Genomic DNA, 25,239 nt, shown 5'->3' with positions numbered 1-25,239 from the left:
GCACGGTCACAGTGCTCTCCTGGTTCATGAGGGGCATAGCTCCATGAGAAAGTGGGAGACAGCCCTGCAGATTGGTTACAAGGTTTGCCCCAAGTAACACATAGGGCTGCTAGCCTGTGTGGGGTCTTCACTAGTGAACTAATGTCCCTAGAGCCATGAACCTGTGTCTTCTCAAAGTGTGCCTCTGAGGTATTTGGAGCCTGGGAACTGCAGAACACAGCCCTTCTTGTTTATTCGTTGCAGTAGTTCTTCATGCTTGCTCGTTAAAAAAATATGTTACACCTTATGTCTAATTTAAATGTGTATGGAATTAGCCTTCAGCCCCTGGTGCATGCTGTGTTCTTCGCTGCTATATTTAAGTTAAAAAAAAACCCCAACTTCTGGAGATCCTGTGGGGTTTTGCTGTGAAGGTTTCTTATGCATCAGAGTCACTTTCAAGCTTGTTTTTGAAGAGGTGAAGAAGCAGAATTCTTTCTCTCAAAGGGTTTTTTTTAGCTCTTCTCAGGGAAAAGTGGAAGACTGGGAGATTAAGGTGAAGACATCTCAATACCAGCTCTGGATGGAAAAACGTTCTTCCTAAGAGCTGTAGAGTCCCACATTAAGGGGCCAGATGCCCAGTGTAAAATCAGCAAAAGTGATTCATGCAGGTAGGTGTTTGCAGGAGCAGAACTTGTTAGCCTGATTCTCCCCTTCATAGCTTTCTTAAGTAGAGAATTTTAATTTACATTAGCCTGGAGTGCTTCTACTTCTTAGTCCTTTGAGTGAGATGAGGTAAGATAAGAATCTATTCAGGCCAATCCATAACATTTGACCACTTACCAAGGATACTTTTCTCCCCTACTGTCCTAAGGGATCTGTAGGTTCCTCCTTTTAGAGGAGTACAATCCAGCAGTACTTACTTTGGTTAATGGGTGTCTCTTTTGGCTGGCAGAGCTGGGGTGAGAGAGATCGTATGGCCTGCACTTTAGGAGGAAGAAAACAAAAACCCACAAAACAGCTCTTTGCCCTGCAATCAGTTTGGCTTTTGCTGTTTGCAGGAGCCTCTTCCACTTGTATCTCCTAAATCCTTGTCATCCAGGTTTGAGAGCTGGGAATATCCTCTCTGGCACCAAGTCAATGATCTGTTTTTTAGCACCAGCAGCCATTCATATTTTACATGGTGTTCATCTCTGTTCCTTTCAAGCAATAATTGTAAATATCAGCTTTCATTCCTAGAGTGCCTTTCATCCCAGGGGCTCCCACAGCACTTTCCAAGCTTAACAAGCTTATTGTAGAGTACTCCTTTAGAAAGGGTGAAACTTGCTTCCCATTGAAGCCTGATTTTGGGAAGGAAACTCACAAATTATGTTTTCAATGCACAAGGGAGCCGTTGCAGCTGTTATTTACTGTATATGTTCCCTTACCAAAAATGGCTGCTTCATGCTCCTCCACCTCCTCATCTCTCCCAGCTTAATCCAGCAGTGTTCAGTTACCTGGGGGAGAGATGATTGTCCCCTGTGATTTGAGGAAGTGCTTTTTTTTTTTTTCTGGAATCCTATTGCTGCCCTTAACAGTTTCTTCTGACAACTCTGTTTCCATCCAGTCTATTTTCTCTTTAATGGGGCAGATGTCCCAGGGCAGAGTTGCATGTCCTGTGGCTTTAGCTGGAGAGGTTACCATCCGTGATTGGGCTGTGCTAAGGATCATGTGAGAAACTGTGGTCCTCTTTAGAAGAGTGTTGGCCTTATTTAAGTCACATTCCCAAGCAATCAAAGCAAAGCCAGTTGCTTTGCACTGGAATGAATCAGGACCTTTCAAATAGTCTTTTATTCGGCTCATCTGTAGGAGTAGTAAGCCCAGAAGTTTGTTGCTGGTAATTTCTGAACTGAATAATTTCTTTCCTCATTAATCTTATGATTAATTTTAGGGCAGCTTGAATCTGACCAATGTCAATTTTTTTTTCACTGGTTTCAGGAGGACTCAGTATGATGGGATCTATCTCACGATGCACAGAATTTTATCCCATGCTGGCTGTGCAGGAAGAGGTCTGTCCTCTGCTTGGCACATGGGAGGCACATGAACTCCAATTGCTTCTCCAAGGACACACTGATAGCCTGTGGTAGAAGGAGGAACAAAGGCCCTATCTCTGGTTCAGTGCTTCAACTGCACAAATGTAATATAGATAGTTCTGGATTAAAGATCCATCAAGGCGTAGTTTTGGCTGCTGCCTTCAGAGGTAGTACTAAATCTCCTGGGGGAATGCAAGCAGTGAGATAGGATTCAAGTTCCAAAATCCCCGTCTTCTTGCTGCCTTTCCTCCTCTCTCACACTGGTTGGGTTTAAAGGGAAGCCTTTTCTTGGGCTTGCTGTGTCAGCTATTCCCATCAGCAGATTTTGGTTCAGAAATGCATTTTCATTCTTTTACAACAAAACGCTGGTTTTCGCCAATGCTCTAAATTGGCAAAGGGTACAAAAAGAACAACGAACCAGCAGCTAGTGTTTACATTGGCCACCTTGCGTAAGTGCCGATATTAGCATTTCTGAAAGGGTTCATTCATCACTGAATAAAGGTTTGTACCTGTGAATAAGAGCTTGCCTGGGAGGGTCTGTGTGCCTCCTTTCCTCTATCAACAAAGCTTAAAACATCAAGAAATGGTTTTGCAATGGATATTAATGCATGCCTGTTATTTCAGGATGAGAATAAGTCACTGAAAGCGTTCCATGCCTATTTCTGATGGCATAACGAAAGCAGCAGTAAATTTAAAGAAAAATCTTATTTATTTTCATGTGTCTTATTTGTTTATTTAATTATTTAGAGACCTGAATATATATATTGAAAGTGGCTTTCTTGGGCTTTTTTAAAGAATAAAATCCCGTGACTCAACCTTAAGCCCAGGGACTAGTACTCAAGTCATGGAAAATCACATAAACCTGCACTAGAAAGAACAATGTCTGTTGAAAGCACTGTGCCCTTTCCAGACTGTGATCTCTCCTGGGGATGTCAGCAAAATAAACATACTTTTATGAAGTACCCTTAAACCTTTCTTACCTCTTGCTGTTTGTTGCACTTGTTGCAGTTTGCCTTGAATTAGTTGCCTTCACACTGAGGTATGTTGTTTTGCTTAAAAAAAGAGATCTGTATGCTCTGCACTGGCCCAGCTGGTGTGCCGTGAGCCATGGCTCAAGGGTGAAACAGGTCCTCTGCAGGGCCAGCAGATATTTGTCACATCCTCATAATGCAGGGTCTCCCAACAATGAAGGACACATAACAACAACATTTGTGAGGGAGCCAAAAATGTGCAGTCTCTGTGGGATACCTCCATTTTCACTAATATTCCTTAGGATTCTGTGGGATGAAGATCAAACTCTTCTTCAGGTATGTTGTTATGCTATAAACTCTATTATACCATTTTTCTTTGAGCCTTTTGATTGCTTCACTTTCAAGCTGGAAGAAGCTGAGGGCTGGGACTCTTCCTGAGCACTCATACAGCTCCTGGCATGGTGTGGCTTGAGTTGTGGCAGGAGACTCCAGCTATTGCTGCAATCCATTTAAAACCAACATGAAATGTCTGGAAGCTAAGCTGCTTGCAAGTGTCCCTTTCATGCAAAAAATGATGCTCTGTGAGCACTGATTGTAAAGCAGAGGAAGAAAGCAAGTGTGAATGAAATGGGAGACCATGGACCAGCTCACTGCCTTCTGTGGGAAGTCCTCTTGGAGGGGTGCAAGTGTCTAAGACTTACCTGGTGGAGTTTCTTGTCAACCCTTTAAATTGTCAGTCAGGAGCAGCTTGCCTGATGGCTGGTGAGGAGCCATGAGAGTCATCTCATCAGCCAAAGGAGTTACACTCTGCCTTTTGGGGGCTGTGATTTCAGCATGGAGGTCGGTCGCATGGAGGGAGCAGAAATAATGCTAGGAATCTGTAAACGGATGAGTGAGCACATAAGTGGCCAGTGGTGCACTTAAGGGATTTCATAGTAAGCAGTTGGAGGAGAGATGCCTTCTCTGCAACAAGCAAACACTTCTCTGCACAGAACCAGGATAATTTCCCTTCAATCCGGGGTGGATTGCCAGCAGTCTCAAATGTAATCCTCACAGTATTACTTCCAAAGATGAAACAACGGTATTATGGGCACTGCCACTGAGGCAGATAATCTTTAAATATAGCTGCAAATTGCGTGGTTTAATGCTAACAAACCCAAATGGTGAGGAAGGCAAGACAGGTAGCAGCACTGATACAGTGTAATATAATGTGATGGCTGATGGAAATGTGACTCATTCTAGCCAGAGGCTTTGGTATAGGAAGTTGGATAAAAGATATAAAAACAAATATGCATTTTTTTCCTTCCTGATGAAGGTCACTGCCAGGAATAGCATGGGAAATAATTAATGGAGGAAGAAATGTTCCCCTTCAAATTAGAAGTATTGTCTTGCTTCACAGATTTGTTCTCCTCTTTGAGCTCCCATAACAAACACCGGCAAACATGCGGGGCCTTTCTCCCTGGAGCCGCTGATGGATATCCCACCCAGCGGGTGGTGAATGCAGGGGACTGCTGAATGCCGGGCTCACGGTGGCTGTTAATGGGTGTCCGCCTCGCTGGCAGTCCACCCACCAGCAGTGTGCTGAATGGGCCTGGGAGGCTGAATGGACTCTGCACAACGGCGGCCAATTTCCTGGTCAGCAGGGAGGCGCAGTGCCAAGGCTGCGTGTGAGAACCCATGCAGCCTGCTGAGGGGGGTCAGCCCTTCCCTCTGCTCCTGAGCCCTGGTGACATGGGTCTTTTTTCCAGTCCCAGCACAGGTCCTGCTCCCCCAGCCCCTATGTGGAGTGACCACTGCGCTTGCCGAGGAACAGGCTGTTCTCTGCTCATCTTGTGGACACCTGGGAGGCTCTGGGCTGCTTGTTTGCTCCCCATGACCAGCACTGCACATACAGGTGTGCAAGGGAAGGGGAAGCCATGCAGCTGTGCTGTGGTGCAGTGTGCATGCAATGCTACCATAGCCAGATGCAGTCCATGGTGCAGCCCATTTGCTGCATAGGAATGTGATGCTGCAGTTTAATTCCTTTTCATCGAAGTGCTCTTGGAATGAGGATGAGTGAGGAGAGGAGCAAGTGCCTGTGCTCTATGTCACCACCCTGCAGCCTGGGAACTGGGCAGCTGTGAGGGACTGCTGCTCCCTGAGGCAATGGTTGGTTTGCTTCCAGGCAGCCATAGCAGGGAGGGTTGCAGGTGGGAAGCTCTGAGCTTCACATTCCTGACTCAAATCTCCTGTGCATAACTCCATCCATTCTGCCATGAAGGACTGGTCACATTTTCTGTTCTTGACTCCACGTGGCTGCTCTGAACATCCCAGGTTACCTGTGCACAAACCAGCTGCCTTTCCGACCGCTTGGCTCTTGGCAGCTCACAGCCCTCCATCACTGCTCAGCACCTGCATGCTGGGTCATTAGGGCAGTTAGCACAGTGTAAAGGTATATCTGTTTTCGGAGGGCTTTCCTTTAGGGAGCCCAGGAGGTGAGAGTTTGGCTCCTCCCTCAGCAGCCTCCTGACCCTGCAGTGGACTTTCAGAAGCAGGAGCACTGCAGAAGTACTGAGTAGTCCAGAGCTCCCATATGGCACAGGAAAAACTACTATGGGAAAGCTGCTAATAGCAGAGGTAAGCTCTTACCTGCATTTTCCGCTGGCATTACAGACTCTGGAGAATCAGCTTGTTTCGGCCAGGTTCCCAAACTGCTTTTTGGTGTTCATCCAAAACAAGCCTGTGCATTGAGGTTTCCTACTCCAAAACTGTCTAGCCAAATGAAAGGAATTACCTTGGTTGTACAAATGCACCTCTGTCTGGTCCTACAGCTACAGGGGGACCAGCATACAGCCCCAGCTTGACTCGCCTTTTCTCCCCAAAGAGAAGCCATTTGAAGAATTCGGAGCTTCATCCAGATCTGACTTGCACAGCTGATGGCTCTCTGTGTAGCAAGTAAAATCCTAATACAGAAAGCTTGAAGGCAGTTCAGAAATGTGGCTGTGCATAGATGTTGGGTGTTTTCCTGGTAGTGCTCAAAATGCTGCTCAGTCTGGAGTAACTGAGGAACAAGGATCAACCCCACAGTGACAATCTGTCATTTGCATGTCTTCATGTTGACTTGAAGTCTGGCCCTTTCATTCTGCTTGCTTTCTCATTTCCCAAGGCATGTGTGTTGCTCTTCTAGCCTCATGGTTATGAGATTTGGGGTCACACATTCTCTTAACTGGGGTTTTCACTGCTGCTGCTCCTTGAAATGGCTGCAAGAGATACTGAGTTGGGTGGGATGACCTGTTGCTCTCAGTTTTTTTTCTTTATAGCATCTCTTACCAAGAAAGACTGTAAGACATATGATTCAAATACTTCTAGATCATCTTAGTCTTGTCACACTCAAATGTTATGACTCTTTTTGAATGTGGGGTTTGTGAGCTGTTTTATTGTGGTTTTTATTCTTTTTCTGATGAAAACAGATATGTAATTCAAGCTTTTCCTTCTTCCTTCTCTTTCTTTCACTCAGATTTACCATGTTTGCAGATAATACTGTGCCTATGTTAGCAACTGGTGTGATGCAGTAGGAGCAGATCCATAGATGTAGATGTTCAGTGCTGAGGATTTGATATGTCAGGGATTTACACCAGACTGCCCCTGTTCTGGTTCCCAGGGATGCTCACTGGGGGTTGGAGCACAGGCAGGAGGTACTCTCCAGGAGTCCCTCTCCTGGTTTCCTTTCACTCAAAGGGAATCCAGTTAAAAAACCTGCTCCCTCACATAAATCCAAACAGGCAAGTGGGGAAACAAAAATAAGCACATAGACCTGTCAAAAGACCAAGGTCAAGGAACTGAGCCCAGAGACATTGCTTTACCCTGAGGTTCCACATGTGCAAACGGGTCAGTTATTTGGCTAGTGAAACAGCTGTTTAGCTTGGCTGAGCAGCTCTGTTATTCTGCTGATCTGTTCTTCCCTCTTCATACAGTTCCCTAACCTTCCCCTTTCCCAAACCCTCACACAGCACATACATGTATATAAATATATATATTCATAAAATGTATGTGTGTGCGTAGGCAGTTGTGTCTGCTGCAGGGATTTCCTCCCAAACAATGCCTGTTGTGCTGGCCACAGCAGTTCTCTCGGTTCCCATACTCAGAGCAGTTTCCTGCTGGCTCAGCAACAAGACTTTCAGGGCTTTTTATACTTATTCTTCTTTGGGAGCCAAGCAGAGGAGCACAGTTTGCCTGTGAATAGCGAGCTGGCTGGGTAGGCAGCAGGAAGCTTGCATACTAAACTGTGAACTTTGAGGAGGGGAGCAAGGGGTGAGGGGCTGTTGGCTGGTGTTTGCTGCATTCCTCTGCTTATATGTTTGTCATCTCAGCATAGGGATGCTCCCTGCCAAAGTATCTGTAAGATGGCAGTGGAAAGAAGCAAGAGAGCTGAAAATGAAATTATGGAAGAAACATGGGGAGAGCTTGGAGAGCAGAGAAGAGTGAGGAGGCTTAGGGTTTAATTATTCATGTGAAAACTTGTGGATGGGTTCCCTACATAATGCTGCACTGCTGGGCTTGCAGGCCTGCTTGCTCACCCCCAGGTCACTGCCCTGGCAGTGGCTGCACTGTCCTCTCTGGGTAGTGGCAGCTTTTCTGTATTGCCCAGGCAAAACCAAAACCTCAACAATGAAAATACACTTCTCTTGCCCCCTGCACTCTATGCCTTTCTTTTGCTGTTGGCAAAAAAAAGATAAATAAATGGGTTCCCATTTGCAAGGACATCATGGTGTTTTTATGAAAAAGGGGTTTAATGAGCAGCACTGTGAAATGCTGCTGCCTGCTTGTTGGTTACAGGCGAAGACACCCCTGCAGTGGGGAGAGAGGTAATTTGGCAGGTGCTGTGGCTCCAGCTCTGCTTCAAGTGTGCTTGGAGCATCCTTGGAATAAAGCAGGAGGTGAGAGGAAGGAAGGGAGGACAGGCTGAGCCCTTCTGCCTGCAGACCAGCTACCTGCCTCTTGCTTGTGTCCTCACAGAGGCTTGCCTGCTTTGGAAATGAGGTGGCAGAGGATTACACATGCTGCGCAGATGGTTCCCGAGCAAGAGTATACCAGTGCGGGCATAGCGCCTTGGCAGGTGTTGGCACAATGTCCTGGTGCAGGGAGAGCTGACACACTAGCCTGGCAGGTATTGCCAGACAGGTGGCAGGGGATGCAGGGCAGGGAACACCGTGCATGTGTGTAGAATCTATTTTTAGGGTGATGGTAGTATGGAGAGAGCCAGAGGGTAGTAGAAATGCTCAGCAGAGTGACAGACCAGAGGTGAGGTGAGGCTCAGCTAAATAAGTCGTGTTGTAGCATCGTTGCAATGATGCCACCTTCCTGGCCTCATCTGAAACAAAAACAACTCCTGGCTTTCCCTGTGTTTGGCAACACCCTTCTCTAAGGGCACCTATTACTCCAGGCTCTAAATAATCTACAACCACAAAGTAAATTGGAGAAGCTGGGCTTTTACCCCCCTGCCCAGCTCAGTGGTGCTCTGTCTTGCTCCCAATGGAGCACCAAGGCGATATGTCTGCTTGGCACCTCCATCCCCTTGGTGTCCTCCCAGGATGAGTAACCTTGTCGGGAGGTCCTTGAGTGCTGGGGAGATGGGGAGGTACAGCCCTGGGTCCCAGGCTGGGTTTGTGAGGAACCAATGGAGGTCCCTGGGGAGAGTCACCCACTGAGTTCATGTAGGTCTCAAACAGCCTCTGCCTGGGCAGCTTGTGGCAGAGCACAGGCACCTCCAGAGGTAACCAGTGCCTTCACCATGGTCTTCTCTGAACGTACAAGAGCAGTACCAAATTTGGGGAATTTACCATCAAATTTGTGTACTTTCTGTTCATCTCTGCTCCTGGCTCAGCAGAAGCTCAGTTTAAATTACACGTAATTGATGACTTTGGTGCTCTGTTTTTAAGGCTAGCCAACATTTTGTGTAAGACCAAATGTTTAGTTGCCTGTAACCCCCTGAAGACTTTAACCATTTACCACTCAGGTGTTTTTTTCTGTGCTACGTATCTGTCCCAAGGTGAATGTGTCTGGGAAGCTTCAGCAAAAACATTTTCGTACAAGGGAACCAATTTTTTTCTTTATATTCCAACATATTCTTGAAGTGATCTGTTGAGAACCTCTGCCACGTTCTGCCTTTGGAGGAGAGGCTTGAAATCTGGCAAATACCAGTAATGTGCCTTTGGTTGTTCTTCTTGGGAGAAAAAAAACATTGAACTAAGAAACCTCAGGTAAAAAAAGCTTCAGATCTCAGACACTCAACAGAAACTTCTGAAGAGTTAGAAGCTGAATTTTCTGAGGGTACTTGCGCAGTGGAACCTTGCTGAAGTCTTGTGGGTAAATCACAGATGAGAGTACAGCAGGTACACTGCAGCCTCCTGCTGCAGGTGCAGAGCAGCAGCTCTTTGAAGTTGTTTTTCTGTGCTGACAGGGTCACTGTGGTGCTGGGGACCAGACCCAGAGATGCTCTTGGATGTATTCCGTTGCTGATCTTAGGTGAACACACGGGACGGCTGGTGTTGACTAGGGCTAGGACCTGGCTGAGAGAGTGAGGGAGCCCTCCTCCCACTGCAGCCTCTTGCAGTGCAAAGGCTGAGGACCCCCTGCAGGAGAGAGGGACTGATACGAGATACGGAGCCGGACCTGGGAGGAAGATCAAGGCAGAAGGATCAGGAGGAGCAGGAGGAGTCAGGTTTGGGAGTATCTCTCCCCATCAGATCACACCTCCTGCAGAACCTGGGATATAGCAGACCCAGGGATTTCTGCTGCACAGCAGTTGACTGTTGTCAGCAAATATCTGGGGAAGCCATTGACACAGGCTCTTGACTCATTCCTGCCTGCTCACTCAGCAGAGGTTGATGGGCTATCAGTATCCCCAGTTATTCTGCTTTTCAAGCACGGTGGAATTAACATCTGAGAGTAAGAGCCAGTCCTGCCAGTGAGTCATGTGGTGGCCAGTGTGATGCCACAGGATTCCTGCATTCTTGTTTCAGTTTGCTGTTTGCAAATCAAGGAAATGACACAAACCCAATGTAGATTGAAAGCATGGGAAGTTTGCAGGGTCAAGCATTCGGTGGTTAGAAATGCTTGATTTAACACTGCCCTCACCACCTGGGCGCAGCTCCCATCTGCACAAGCACTGTCATAGTGTTGCTTTTAGCTGCAGGATCAAATGCATATGTGTGTATTATTTCTCCCACAACAACTCTACCTCTTAATGCTCAGAGTGGATGGTTATCAGTAGGTGAGTGGAGGCTGTGTGGGGAAGGGTCCTCATCCTGCCTTATTGCAGCTGTGCAGAGAGAGAGGATCCCCACTCTGCCTCCATGCCACAGAGGACTCCATCCCTCAGCAATGGTGACAGCAGGGACTGTCTGCGTCCTTGGCCTGCAGCAAGACCAAAACAGATGGAGTCCTCGGATAAATTATGTGCTGAACTCAAACAGACCATATGCAGAGTGCAGCTTTGTGTAACTTGTAACTTAGCCACAGGTGGGAAAACTTAGGACCCTTGCAGATGTGCATTCCGCTTCCTTGACTGGGTATCAGTGCCAGCCTCTGAAGACAGAGGCACTTGATCTCTATTTGAACAGAGCAAGCTACCATATATCTTGCTAATCTTATTCTAGGAGACAGTTGGATTATTTTAGCTGAAATTTACCAGAAGAGTCTGCCTGAGGCAGACATCCAGCATGGAGTGTTTGAGCTCGAGCAGCTGAGCTTTGGCAAAGCTGTGTGTAACGGAAAGCAGTCATTAATGGGAAGTGTTAAGAAACTTTTAATTCCAGACAATGCTTACAGAAGGAAATGAGAAACTTTGGCTCTGTGGATGGCTCCACCAGAAGAGACGTACATGTATGGGTGAAATGCTGCTGCTACGCAGTCGGTTAGCCGATTGCTACAGTGCAGTACCTGCGCTTGTAATAGTTCATTTGTAGACTGCAGGGGTGGACTTGCTGTTTTGCAGACTTACCAGTTACTATGTGGTTTGCTGTTGAATCAAATGCTGAGGAGAAACAGTGTGTTAGTGATGGTAAAGGGTGAAGAGAAACACGTTGGATTTCTCTTTCCCTGTGGGAGGAGGAGGCACAGGGGGATGAGATGCTGGCCCTGACCCTGCTGTCATGTGTGTGGCAGGTTGGCTTGCAGGAAGGTGTTGTGGCTATGAGTGGTCCTGGGGACTCCTCCCTGCTTGCCTGACAACCAGTCTGACAGAAGTTTCGGAAGGGGTTGAGGTTGGTGGCAGGGGGCTAGCAGCTCTTGCTGCTGGTTTGCACTTTCCTTTTCTGCAGGAAGAGGTATTTTCCTTTCTTGTTATGCTTCACCTAGAGCTGTGTAAACAAGTATTCTCTCCTTGATGTTGACACCTTCAAATGATTTTATCTCCCTCTCGGGGATTTATTTGCCCAGACTTACTATTTAGTTATTTAATCTTCCCTTTAGTTATTTGATTGTTGTTCATTACTGAATTCTTTCCAATATGCCAACATCTCTTTGGCACATGAGTGCCTGCAGTTGCTTTCTCTGCTTAGAGGATGGCTCAGCCCCAGCAGCGTGCTGCAGAGAGAAGCCATCTTCTTTCTGCTCTATCATACAATGCTCTTTACCTCTCTGCAGGTCAAAATCAGGCCCTCGTATTTTATAAACCCGCATCTAGTTTCCTACTCACTCCTATCGGTATGTTAGGCTCTTTTCAGCAACTGTTGCAGATTGTTTTTCCAGCTATGTTTCCTTGCAATGCCCATGTCCCAGGCAGGAGCTGCTAGATGCTGTTTTCTTTCCCACCACCCCATCTTGGAAACGTTTTCTGTGAGCTTGAAATCTTAATGAGAAACCCAATCTCATGCATGCTTCCTCATCACTAAATCCAAAATGATCCTTTCAAATCAGAAATGCTTTGCAGGTTTGTAATTCTGCGGCCTGGGAAACAATTCCTTCCCATTCACAGCCACACTATGCACTCCCTGAGGACTGGGCAGGCTGACAGGGCGGTTTGGTTAAATGGAAAGAAAGGGCATTAAAATGGTGAGCAGGGCTCTCCTGGTGAAGGGTGGGCCAGAGCTGTCTCAGTCCAGCCTGTGGTTACTAGTGTGGCCCTAATGCATTCTGCTGAAACTCAGGCAGATGTTTGAAGAGCTGATTGTTTGGACAGTGAAAAGCTTTGGAATGATGTTTGCCCTTTGTATGTGCAGGTGACACTTCATTTGTATATTCAAAGTGCATTAGGAGCCAATTTCAACCCAGTCTGAAAAGGACACCTAAGCCCAGCCCGTGAAGCATGTGCTGCCTGAAGAGCATTTACTAGGATGTCCATGTAGATTTCATTTTTCTTAAGAAACCTTTTTGACTATTTCTTCCCTGCAGGCATTAGGCATGGAAACAGGATAGGTTTTGTACCTAACCTCACGATCAGGGAGAGAGGCAGGCGGCTTTGTCTGGGTAGCTTCCCAGTGCCACTGCCTTAAACTGGCAGTGAACTGGAAGCTTCTCCAAGGCTGTGGGAGCCAAACAACCCACCCTGTTTGCCTGTGGCAGCTGGGTTAATTTTTTTCCTTTTGAGGTTTGAACCCTTCAAAGCTTTGTTTTGTATGGGTAAACAAAACCTAGCTACAGCCTATGGAGAGACCTGGAAACCATTTGGTGCAGAAAGATCACAGGGCTCTGAGAATGAATGCAGACTTCTTTTTAACTGGAAATAATGTATACATTTAAAGAGCAGAACATGCAAATACATTCATAAAGGCCATTATCAGGAGCTGCTGGCAGTTTCTCTGAGCAGAAAAGTCCTTGTCTTGGAGATTTCTGCTACCCCTCAGGCTTCTGTCCATTTCTGTGTCGTTACTTGCAGTGTTTAAGCCCCATTAAGTTTAAGTGCATAAATTTTCTTTGGCTATTCAACCCCAACCACTTTTGGGAAGGAATTGGCCAGAATCCCTGAATCTAAAATAATCAAATGTCTGTCTTTTGCTTAAAAAGGCTGCCATTTATCTGACAAGCAGTGCAAAATGGAACAGGTAGCTCAGCACGAGCATCCTCTAAGAAACCTGTTCTTGCAAAACCAGGCAAGTGGCTTGCACATAAGCAGATAAGGTACCATTACCAGTGCCCAGTTTGTGCATGGCATGTCAGTATATTTGGTTTCATAGCAAGTGTTACTTTTGTTATCAGCCTCTTGGTTTCTACCACTCTCTTTTGAAATATTCCAGCCACAACCTGTAACCTTTACAGGCTCATTCAAGGAGCATGGCCTTTCAGACACTCCTTTCGTGAGTATTTGCTGTGCTCCAGGGGAGGATGTCTTTGTTTCAGGATTTTTCAGGGTATGAGAAATAAAAATCAAAATGGAAATAGTGGCCAGCACAAAGAACCAAACAGAGCGGGTTTAATGAATTTCTTTCCATACCTGCCAATCCACCCTCCCCTGCAGGAAAAACAGCTCTCCAACGAATAAAGCATATGGCACAGAAAATGGAGTGCCAATGCCAAGTTTTCTTTGCCTTAGCAGAACTTGCTGCAAAATGCTGAATATGCAGATCTTCTCCTGAAAATACTCTTTGAGAGAAAGGGGAAGGCATATTCCCACCGCCTTTTTAGCTGGATGTGTGCTCTCACTGTTTAAATCCTCAATGGTAGGACATTATTGTGGTGCAGTGCTGGGCAGGCACACAGTACTACGTTCAACCTAGCTGCTGTGGAAGCAGTGCGTGTGGTGGCAGCAAAGATAACTTGTCGATAAGGTGGGCTAAATATTTGAGAAGGATCTGAAGCTCTACAGTGAGCAGAGAGACAGCAACCTGCACAAGTTATTTGTCCTAAAACAGGTGTGGAGTGCAGTGAGAGGGTGCTTCTCTCTCCCCAGGCTCAGGGAAAACCCTCAGTGCAGCTCAGCCTGTGGCCAGCCATGACATGACTGCTCCCAGCTCAGCCCCATCAAGTGAGGACACATTGCTGGTGGGTCCTTATGTAGGACAGATAAATAGGACCTCACTACCAACCTGCTCAGCTCTTTCCTGAAGAGTGTAGGATGCTGGAGGAATTTTAAGCGCCTCTCAGCAGGGCCTCTCCATGGTTGGGAGACAGCTGAAGAGGAGATTTGAGTGTCTGAATTAAGAAGTTAGGGATCTAAGGCCTTTACTGGACTGTATCTCTGTGGAGACTGAAGCTGAGCAGACTTATATAAAAGGAAAAAAATCCCCTGCTGAGTTACTTTCATCTTCCAGACAGCTATGGAAATGCTTGTGTTGTGTACTCTTACATCTGTAAGAGTACAAACATCTGTAGAAGATGTGTTTCTTCTACAGGCACTCACAAGCCTGAGAGATAAGGCCATCATTTTATCTGGACATGTGCCATGGGGATATACCATGGTTTGGGTAAGGGGTGCTGCTCTCCCAGGCAGTACTTTGGCTTGGAGATGTTTCGTAAGGTGGGAGGTGAAGTCCCCACCTTCAGACCCACATGCCAGGAAAGTCTTCCACTATGGGTAAGCAGTGCCTCTCTTCCCAAGAAGGAGAAGATACCCAATAGGGTGAAGAAATTAATGGGATGGGGAGCTCCTTTGTTTGAATGAATGCTAGGAGAGGAAGAGGGAGGCTTGATTTTTCACATGGTTAATGTTCCCAATCCTCTCTCTTTTTAGTCCTCTTATGGCAACCTGTGTACTTTGCAGTTCAAAGTCACATGAATCTCTGCTCAGCAGAAATGTAAATGTTTTGATAGAACTGTTCTTAACAAGTTTGATCCATTTAATCAGCTTGATTAACTGCAGAGCTTTATGGTCGTTAATTGGGAAGGACTTACCATAAACTTCCACTTTCTGTAATTTTGTGAAGAATGTGGAAGTACACAAGACCTTGCTGCATTGGCAGCAGCATAGGAAGTACCTGTCCCTGTCACCCAGCAGTAACCCTGCAGCTTCAGCCCTGGAGACCTTTGGGTGCTGAGCCTGCCCATGAGACCAGGCAGGCACTGGACAGGATGGACATGCAGCTGGAACCATCTCAGTGGACCCTATTTCCTTTCTCTTGAGTTTGCATCTTCTGGATGATTAACCTCCTCTTCCAGTAAAAATGCAGCATGCCTCTTCTGACAAGTCCCACAAGAAAGGAGGGATGGCCATCCACAACAGCACTCTCCTTATTTTGGTTCATAACCTGTCTCAGCCTGCACTGTGATTTCAAAGGCTGGCTGGACAAAACCCCCAGCTTTACCAGAAAGAGAAAATAAGGTTGATCAGAAAATCTCAGCTTGGGTACACGTCACAACTGGTCTTTCCTCTTCTCCATTTAATGTGGCAGACCAACAAGCTGTAATATACATCCAGCTGGAAAGAAGATCACTGTGTTTTACCCTGCCCAGCCTCATTTTTCAGAGCTGAATGTCCAGTCATATACCTGTGTGAAACCTGAGGCCCTGCAGGCTTAATGCACAGTGTTTTTATTTTAATAGGCAGTTTGCTGGCCACATTACATTTTTCTATGCCTTCTGGTCAACAGCCCAGCCTAGAGAAACCACGGAGAGACTGAAAATGAATGAGCTCTCCCCTGAAATTGAGTGTGCCCTGGAGCAGGCCGGGCATGGACACAGTGTCTGCACCACTGGGTTTGCTTTTTGCGAGCACCGGTCTCCTGTCACACTGGTGTGCTGCAGAGCTGCTGCTCAGCAGGTCTCTGGGGTCTTGTCATCAAAGTGCATGGGCTGAGCAACATGGTTTCACAGCTCTCTTCAAACAGCTTTGCACTTTACTCCCACCTGACTCTGAAGTGGAACAGCCCCCGAGAAAACGGTGTTTCATAAGAAAGGAATGGTTTTTATCCTTTGCTAGCACTTCCATGGTCCTTCTGCATGTATGGCTCTCAGACTAGAATGGTGCAGGAGGAGGCAGTTCTAACAGCAAACAACCCAGTTCCTCTCTCACCTGTGACGTTTCTACACAATACAAAAAGCTGTTCACCAGAAGTTAACATTTGACATGATTGTTTCTGTTTTCTTATTTTTCTTTTTTTTTCACACACTAAACATTCATGTGTCCTTATCCTGTAGGAGCAGTTGTTTTAATGGGTGTGCTGCCAACAAAGACACTTGGGTTTAAGTGGCTGATCCTTTGCGACTGTAATAGCTTTTAATGAAAGGTTTTGTCTTTGCAAGGCCAAGATGTTCTTTATGCAGCTTTGGCTTTTGAAAGAAACACCTCAAATGCTCTTGGATTGGATGGGAAACATTGTGTAAATTCTGTTACACCAAGATGAAAAACCTGTGCTTTCCTTATTGATAAACTGCTTATCAAAACAGGGAGTGATAAAGCCTAAATGGTTCTATATACTGTGAAGTCATCTGCAGGGGGATATTCCATATTTAAAAACAGAAGAAATGCGTAAAATAATTAAATATGAAACTAAAGAAATTTTTGTGTGGTGTTGAGCTTTTTTGGTTTGGTTTGGTCAGTGTGTGTGGGGGTTAACTAGATTTCATTTTTCTTTTCAACTTCTCTAAGTTACTTGCAGTTTGGGGCTGTGCATCCTGACCCTCAGAGGGCTCTGGCAGGAGGAAGCAGGAGCATGGGAGACCCAAATGACTCTTCACAAAGGCAGAGATTGAGAGCTGGCCTTCAAACTGGTTTCTGTTCATGCTGCAGCTGCTGTGGCTGTGTTTGTGTTTGTGGCTGAGGAGGCCACAGATTGTTGGTGCAGTCAGAGGAAATGGTGAAAAGCTCCATCCCTGTTGAGGATGCAGCATGGTTCGAGCTGCTTGGATAAAGAAGGTCTTACTGCTGGTTACTGGATCCAAGGAGAAAGCAGCTGTGTGTTGCCGGTTACCTCCTGGGAGAAGCAGCAGGTGACTTGACAACTTTTAAATTGCTCTTTGGCCGTGCTGTGTGAACGGCAGACGGGGGCTGCGGCTGCACCCGCGGGTGTTGCATCACTGGCCATGCTCTCAGCAGAGCTTTGCAGGAAAAAATGAAAGTAAATGGTGTTGTTTGCATCCTGAACAGTGAGCAAGTTCTTGGTATCTAAATGAGAGCCTTGAAGTAAGCTCCAAATGTTGCAGGATGTGGTGGAGGTGACTCAGTAAATGTCACACTTCCCTCCAAGTCAGTTCTGAAGTGGTGTCCAAGAATAACATTTCATGGGCATCTGGCTGTTTGAGCTGCCCTGCTTTTTCATGAAACTCAAAGCTACCGGGCACCTTCTTGATTTTACACCACCTTTCTTGCCACAAGTGTTTGCCTTTACCTTCCTGTCTTTGTTCTTCCCTGAAAAGCCAGAGATATGACAAGTCTTGTAGATCTCTAAACCCAAGTGTTAACCCCTTTCATCCTCATTCCATTGCTTTGATACTTTTTCTTTCATATTTATTCCCCTCGACTGACTGATATTTTCTGCACTGCAACATATTTTCCTTTGCAGCTGCCCTATTCAGGCACTGGTGGGGAACACTAAACAGCTGCTGGTTCAAGCAGGTAAGTGGTGGAATAGAAAAGAAAAACCTTTCTTGTCTAACAGTGCAGGTTTCACATGCCAGTAGGTGTTACATGCAGGCAGTGGGAGAGGGAAACCAAACCCCACAACCTCCCAGATGGGGTTGAGGGAGCCAGCTCATCCCAGCCCACCTCCTCAGCAGTAAGCAAAGCAGCTGGTTGCTGTCATGCCAGGCTCTGGTCTTTATGGCTCTCCATGTGCCCGTAGGCATGCTGGTGGGGAGATGCTTCATGCTGTGGCTCCTGTGGCTTGGTGATGTGGGAACTTAAGCAGCAATGCCAGTGCAGGATCTTATTAATCCATGGCTCAAGAGCTGACCTCTTTCTTCCCTGTGGGAAAAGGGAAGCAGCTTACCCCGCAGCAGAGTGGGTCAGCAGGGGTAGGAAAGTCCTGCTCCTTACTAGTTACACTGGAGACTATGAAGTCCGAAGAAGAAAGGTAAAGGGAAGCTGGAATACAAAGAAGTCCTAAAGGCTGTGTTAGGGTAGAAGAAAAAGTGGCCACAGCATTCCAAATCCTCTCTCTCTCTGAATGCAGAGCTAGGAAACTGGGTGACACATGGACAGAGCTGCAGCCAGAGAAGCATCAGCTATGTGTGCATGGACACTGCAGGCTGTGGGTGCCAGGCAGGCAAAGATATCTTTGCTATTCTTCACAGACGAGTCTAATAAACTTCTGTAACTCCTTTCTAGTTTGGATTTGGCAAACTTTTTGCACTCTGGTTTTGTCTGAGCCTCATCTGAGAGTGACTCTGAGGCAGTTGTCTAACCACAGGGTATTGGCTCCTGCAGCTACAGCAGAGCTTCAGACCAGGTTCTGGTACCTCCTTAGAATTAACCCCAATGCACTAGTGCAATGAGGGATCTCAACCCCAATCCACCCCAGCCCCAAAGAAGCTGTCTTGCAGCGGTGGGTTAGGTGCTGGGTCCTGGAGACAGCCTTGGCCATGCTATTAGCTGCCCTGGCTGGTGGAGATGGACAACATTCCTGGAAGCTTGCTGGGGCTGCTGTGCTGGCAGCGGGGTGGGCAGGCAGCAAACTGCATCTCATGCCAGCAGTGAAATCACCCCCGTGCCCCTTGCCTTGGCATGAACCGTTGCCTCCCGCTTTCACAATGACAAGGTTTCACATCCTTCTTACAGTAGCTCCTTTCTGGAGTGGCCCAGGCTGCAAGCCAGCCCAACCGCTGGCTCCTGGAGAAGGCTGAGGCTGAGCTGGGCACCCTCACCACACCACCTCCAGCCCCATGGCCAGGCCTTCACCCTGCTATGGGGTGAGAGCTCTGGGCTGGGAGAGCTTCCCTCTGTCAGTGCAGCCTGCAGGAACACAGTGTGGGCTGGGAATGGAGGTGGGGATGGGAGAGCAAGGAAAATCCTGTTCTGTTCTATGGGATCCCAGTGTGCAGGCAGGGACCATCACTCTGTGTCCATTGTCCTCAGCAGCACTGGCAAGCACATTGTCCTAAACAGATGCTCCCTCTCCTTCCCCTTCTGAGCCAGTGCCCTCAGCCAGTTGTCCCTCCTGTCAGGGTCTCTGAATCCCCTGGGCTGCTCGTACAAGTCAGTATCTGCTGAGCAGTGGTGCTGGGGCTCTTCCACTTCCATGTCCAGGGTAGATGGATGACCTGGAAGTGCCTCTGTTACCAGCTCTGTTGAGGCTTTGGATGCCTTCTGGAGTGAACCTCCTGGTTGTCCCACACACCCTTCTTCTGTTCACTTGTGGGGTGGCCTCAGGGTTCCTTATGGAGGAGACTAAACTTGCAGAGGAGATGCCCCATCCATTTCCCAGACCAGTCCATAGGGCCAGACTGCAGCCAGTCTGATGTAACATCTCCCCCCCTCCCCGAAATGTGGTCCCAGATGGGATGCAGAGGTGTAGGAAGGCAAAAGGCACAGACATCAAGAGATAGGTTTTGTTTCTGAGCAGTTGTACGTCACAGGCCATGGAGTTTTTGTCTGTGGGTCATTTTAATCCCGTAAGTACAGAAAATGAGGGCTGTTTTGCTTTTCACTTATACTAAGGGGATTGTGTGTATGTGTGTGTCCATTATGCATTGCATTTCCTGGCACACAGAGCAAGTTTCAAGGGCTTTTGTTGTTCTGCTTCAAAAATCCATACCTTTATGTTGACTTAGATGAAGAAACCCTTTGGAGAATGATGTCACCTGTCCTCAGATGCTCACAAGTTTTTGATCATGAGTTTTGGATGGCTCCAGGGTCAGGCTCACTGATTTACAAAGCACATATACCTGCCCTTCAAAACGTGTAAAATATGGAAGTAATTTGTGTATGGCTGGGAAAGGTGCTCACATGCTTGAAGTTTTGGGTTTTTTTTTTTTTTGCTGTGTCTTTACAATTTCTGAGTCCCTGGGGCTTTTTAATGTTTCTTTTACTGTTTCTTTCAAGCAGACCCAACGGCTTAAGAAGAGCACAAGGCTCTGGCCCTCTGAGTGCAGGAGGAGAAGCAGTCAGCCCTAAAAGCAGCTTCTTGTTCAGACCCTTCTCAGTTTTCCCTGGGAAGGAGCCAGCACAGAGCACCCTGTCTGTTCCCGTGAGCCCATCCAAGACCACAGCCTCACGATCTCTGAACTGCTGTACCAACAGGAGCGTGTCTGTACCCTATCCGAGCAGCGATGGCAGCTGTTGTCGTGGGACGATGACAGCCAAGTCTGCAGCTCCAGCACCCCTGAGCGGCCAGGGACGGCTGTGCCTCTCTGACCTTTACCGTGGGCCCAGCCCTCTGAGCCGGTTGGCCCAGCTCCCTCATGCTGAGGCTGCGAGGGGCTCGGAGCTGAGCCACCCAGGCAGGTTGCTCTGAAAAGGTCAAAGTGGTACAGCCCAGTGCTGGCACGGGGGTGGCGGAGGGGATCTGGGGCTTGTTGCTGGGACAGCAGCTGTGGGGTGAGAGCTCACCCTGGCCCTGGCTGTGGGGGAACCGCAGCTAATGCCTGCCCCAGTGGTGGCATCTGTGGCTCCAGAGGTGCATCCCAGCACGCTGTGTGATTCAGCTGGGATTTGGCAGCTGTGGTTTTCCACTGGGGACATTGCAGGGGATGGTTCAGAGCCACTCAGCTGGTGCAGGCAGGTGGGAGCAGGGATGAGGGATGCACCGCGATCCAGGCTGGCATGGCAGTGCCAGTGGAAAGGCACACTGGACCACCATGATGCCCCAGAGGTACTGTGGGAAAGTGATGTGGGGCTGGTTCTTCTTGTGCTGGCTCAGGATTTGCATCAATCCCCCCAGGCCTCATGGAGCCCCTGGAAGTGGTTGCTACAGCCTGGTGGTTGTGGTTCATCCCCAGTGTTTGTGCCAGATGCGAGCAGAGCTGTAAGCTTGGGCAATATGGCTGTGCCTGCCGCCCTCCCTGCAGGTATGATGCTACTTAGCAGGACTTTGTGTAGTTTTGGGAAAGGAAGGATTAGGCAAGACAGAGAAGAGGAAATGCATTTTTTCCCCTGTATTTTCATTTTTTTTGCTGGTGTGGGCACAGGCTCATGGGGTCACCGTTCATTCCAGCAGCCCAGGCAGATGCACACACCAGATTTAGTGACCGCACACTGTGGTCCAGTTGTGTGTGTGGCTGATGCAAAGCTTGGAAAGTAATAAACACAAGCTTCCCTGAGCAGGGCATGTCCGTTATTGCGTGCACACTGTAATTCAGGAACTAGCAGATGTCTGAGCTTCGTGCCCAGCCTGACAGAGACACAAGAAGGGAACTGGTTCAGGGTCTGTGCACAGCTGCGCTGGTCAGATGACTGTCAGCTGAACCTGTCCCCAAACTAGACCTGATTTATCATAGCAGGGACTCTGACCTTTGTTTAGTCACAAAAATACCATCTTGGAAAGCTCTCTGAAGGCTTTATAAAGAAACAGTGGTAGCAATAATAGCTCATGGGCGTGTCTTCAAAGGACCCTTTGCCTGCCAGTGAAGATGCGCAGCCCTCTCCTTCGCTTGCCTCTCATCAGGGCTGGTCAGGGGCAATCACAAAAGACTTTCAAGGGGCCCGGCTCACGGGATAGTTGACATCTCTGCTTGCATTTGCCTGGGGGGACAGGGCATTGCTCTGGCTGGTGATCCTGTTTCCTCCTTCAGGCAAGTGGTGCAGCTCTGCCTGCAATGTGAGTGCCTCAGACCCACAGCCAGCCCCAGGCTGTTTGGTGGCCAGGGCAACATGAGTTGGCAGCTGCCATTGGATCCTGTGCCATGACCTCAGACCAGGCTGAGCAAGCAGGGCTATGCTTCTCATGTCAGAGCCTCCTTGCTTGGAACTTAAAACCTGGGCTCGAGCTCTGCTCTCACGTGATGGGATGGCCAGAGGCTGCCTGAAGATGGCTCTGCAGCTTGGTGTGGCCAGGACTCGACCACGTCTCCAAACATAGCTGAAAAAGAGAACTGGAGAGGCCTGTGGCTTTCCTTTCAACCTCATCTGCCTTGGCTGGGCACATCATGCTGCAGACGTTGCAGCCACAGCAGAGCAGTTGAAGTGCTCAATCGCAGAGCCTGAAGCCGTGTAGGCAGGCAGGGCTCTGGGGGCCCTTCCTGTGCTTTGGTGAGACTGTGGAACAAAACAGGCTATGGCCTGGGCTGCTCCTATGGCTGTGAACATGTGAGAGTGTTTTCTTCCAACTGGAAGTGCTGTGTACCAGGGTTACATATTCACCAGCGCTCCTTTCCTCTCAAAGTCCAGAGGGCAGTTGTCTTTGCCCACTGTGTAAAGCGATAGGGACTTTCTGTTTGCAGGAAGAAGGGAGCACAAGTTGGTGGCTATAACTCAGGTGTGGCAACCTGCAGATATGAGTTCCATTAGCCCGCGGGCACTGCTGTGCTGAGTCTTAATTACCAGTAGCTCTTAATTCCTTCCTTTTTCTTTATCCAAAAAGCACTGATGAAGGTGGCGAATGAATCCTGAAAGACAACGGGTCCCCCTGTCAATGGGACCGCAGCAGCAGCCCTGCAGAGGAGGCTGACCTTGTGCAACACTTATCTGTAAAACTGTTCCACGAAGGCGAGTGCACAAGGAGCGGGTGTTTGTAGCTGTGGCCTCGAGCGAGTCGTAGCAACTCCTGCCAAATAGGACTTGGTTCAAGACCTTTTCGGCAACCTTAAGTGTTAAGTTTCATAGCTAAGCAATTTTCATAGTTTAAGCAAGCAACACAAAACACCCCTTGGAGGAGCAGGCAGAATGCCACTGAGTTATATGGGTGACTATAAGGAAATCAGGAGAGCAGGGTATGGAAGGACAAGAAGAATGCACCAAAGTCAGTGATTGCATAATTTGTTTGCAGTGAGTCACGGTCTTCCACTTTCTCACATTCCCCTCCACCTCCTGCACAACAACATACTGTCTAGGTCTCTGCGGTGTTTTGTGGAACAACCGTGTCTCCCTCCCGGCTTTCCTGGACTGCCCTGGTGATCCTGCAACTCAACAATGCCTGCAGTATCGTTTCATTAACACACCTGATTTTTAATGCTTCAGTGATATTTACCTAAGTCCTGGGGCTGCACTGAGGAAAAAATTGCTCCTTTTACCAAGAGGAGCCTGATGGAAAAGCTGTTTCATCAAAGGAACAAAAGTTTGGGAAGAGGAGGAAAAGTCAAATGAGTGCAAACACTGATCAAAGCACCCTCTTGCTCAAAACGAGTACTAAGAAAACTTGCTCAGTGGGTCACGATGAGCTCATTCAGTCTACTCGGTTACTGGAAAAATCTTCCACTTTGAGAACTCCGTATGTGTCTGTGTTGAGTCAGAGCCTGGTGCAGCAGCTTCAGTACACATTTTTGTTATCAAAAAAGTCCCTTTTGTCTTTTGCAACCCCCCAAAAAATTCTGGCCTGAACACTTTCTGTGTTTTGTTGTTTTTTACATAGAAAATGTGGGCACCGTAGTGTTATGTTTCACCTGGAAGGTGTTATCTTTGGGCCTAGGGTGGGTCCATCTTCCTACCTGCAACACTTGAACACTGTGCATCCTTTTGTTTGCCATCCAATTGCCTTTTATTTATATATATACAAATAACGGTGTATGCAAATGTTGCAAGTGCATACCTGCACATGCTTGTGTGCAGGAATCCCGCTTTGAAAAGTTTGCTGAAATCACAGTGAGACTTTTCTGCTGAACTTCTCGGTGTATTTTCAATGCAAGGCTGTCAGCTACTGTGTGTGCTGCCTCCAGCCTGCAGCATGGGAGCCTCAGAGAAAATGATGTGTTCGGCGAGACTAAGAAAACACAGCCATAGACACTACAGAGCTGTGCTGGGATGGACACAGCAGTTGTGGGGAGGGGTCATGGTCAAATCCACTGTTTTAAGCAAAATCTGAGATGAGGATGTGTTCTTAGCCACAGGAAGAGTGTTGTCTTAGTCAGAACGGTTAATCATGCAGCATGAAGAGAAATGTATACTGTAACGCTCATGGTGTCTGCTTCCAACAGCTTTTTTCCTCCTCTGAAATGACTTTCATATATTTTGGTGCTGCTCATTCACAATATGGTAGCATCTGCACTCTGGCTTTGTTGATGGAAAGCTGGAGGTTCTCCAGGTGGTATGAGCCATGCTTCTGTCACCGAGTTAAGCTCCATGTGCCTCTTTTCGGGAGTCAGGCTGACAGAGAGAAAGAGGGGGGGAAAAATGTCCTGCTGACGTCAATGAAGACCACACTGTGCTGGATAATATTACTGTGTACCTCAACCACCCACTCCCTTTAATTTACTAGAAACTAGGCAAGCTGTTTTGAAACCCATCGCTTCCAGCATGTTTGCACTGTTCTCCCTTGACCAAAGGCTATTAATTGTCAGGATCTTGAAAGCTACCTGATTCCTTGTTCAAAGCACTGAAACAGAGGGGATTTCCATGAGTAATAATTTCAGTCTGTGCCTGTGCAGTGCACCGTAGGCTAGAGTAAATTGATCCAGCTGCTTGCAAGACTAGATGGAAAAGTGCCCGGGGGGGCTGGGAGCACATCACCAGATGGAGCTGGATTCTGTTGTCATCACATGGGGCTCCCCAGCTGCTGGGCATGCTCGAGCTCGACTTCCACCATGAGCGGGGAGCACTCAGCCTTCCTGTCTGCGCTGACTTGCAGCGCAAGGCGAATTCGCCAGCACATGTTGCAATGTCTTCCCTTCTAATAAAGAGGATAATTTTAGATTAGCCAGAACCGTCGCCTCTCCCCACTACCTCCCTTCGCCTCCCTGCTCACTGTCCTTACCATGCTCACCCCAGTGTTTTGCTCAGCAGCAATCTTCCCTGTGACAGAGAATATAAAAGCTTCCAAGAAGCCAGCAACCTCTACAAATAATAAAAATTGGCAGGATTAACCTGTAACCCGAGGCGACGAAAACACAGATTCCACTAGCCAGATGGCAGAGTTCAAAGATCCACTCACTTCCTGGCGGAGGTTGCACAAGTTAATTTTTATCCTTGTAAAAAAGAAATAAGAAGTGAAAACACAGCAATAAAATGTGTGCTGCTTGCTATCTCTGGTTCTAATCACATTTATTTTATCCCTTTGAGTTTTGTTATTAGAGATGTTAGGAAAATACATCCCTTCTCTCTTCTGGAGATGTTTAAATCATGCTTGGGTTTGTTGGGTTTTTTTGTCATTTTCCCATGGTGTTTGTATGATCAGTTCCAATTGAGTCTATTGGAAGAAGAGCACTGTGTAGAAGGAATGAATTAGCATAGCAGGAATGCAGTTCATTATATCTTTGTAGTTAACAATTCAATTAGAGTTGCA

General features: G+C 47.5%; 1 long non-coding RNA gene across 1 annotated transcript in view; it reads left to right on the top strand.

The window, feature by feature from the left end:
- Positions 1-23,342, top strand: part of LOC115946008 (uncharacterized) — a 43,065-nt gene extending 19,723 nt beyond the window's left edge. Inside the window, exons 2-3 of the long non-coding RNA XR_004080167.2 lie at positions 17,434-17,486; positions 19,911-23,342. This is a non-coding gene — a long non-coding RNA (uncharacterized lncRNA). The remainder of the gene's footprint in view (positions 1-17,433; positions 17,487-19,910) is intronic.
- Positions 23,343-25,239: the final 1,897 nt, after the last annotated feature.

Source organism: Melopsittacus undulatus, chromosome 3 (genome assembly GCF_012275295.1).
Source record: "Melopsittacus undulatus isolate bMelUnd1 chromosome 3, bMelUnd1.mat.Z, whole genome shotgun sequence".
In the NCBI taxonomy this organism is placed as follows: Eukaryota; Metazoa; Chordata; class Aves; order Psittaciformes; family Psittaculidae; genus Melopsittacus; species Melopsittacus undulatus.
This window is presented reverse-complemented; position numbering and strand designations above follow the sequence as displayed.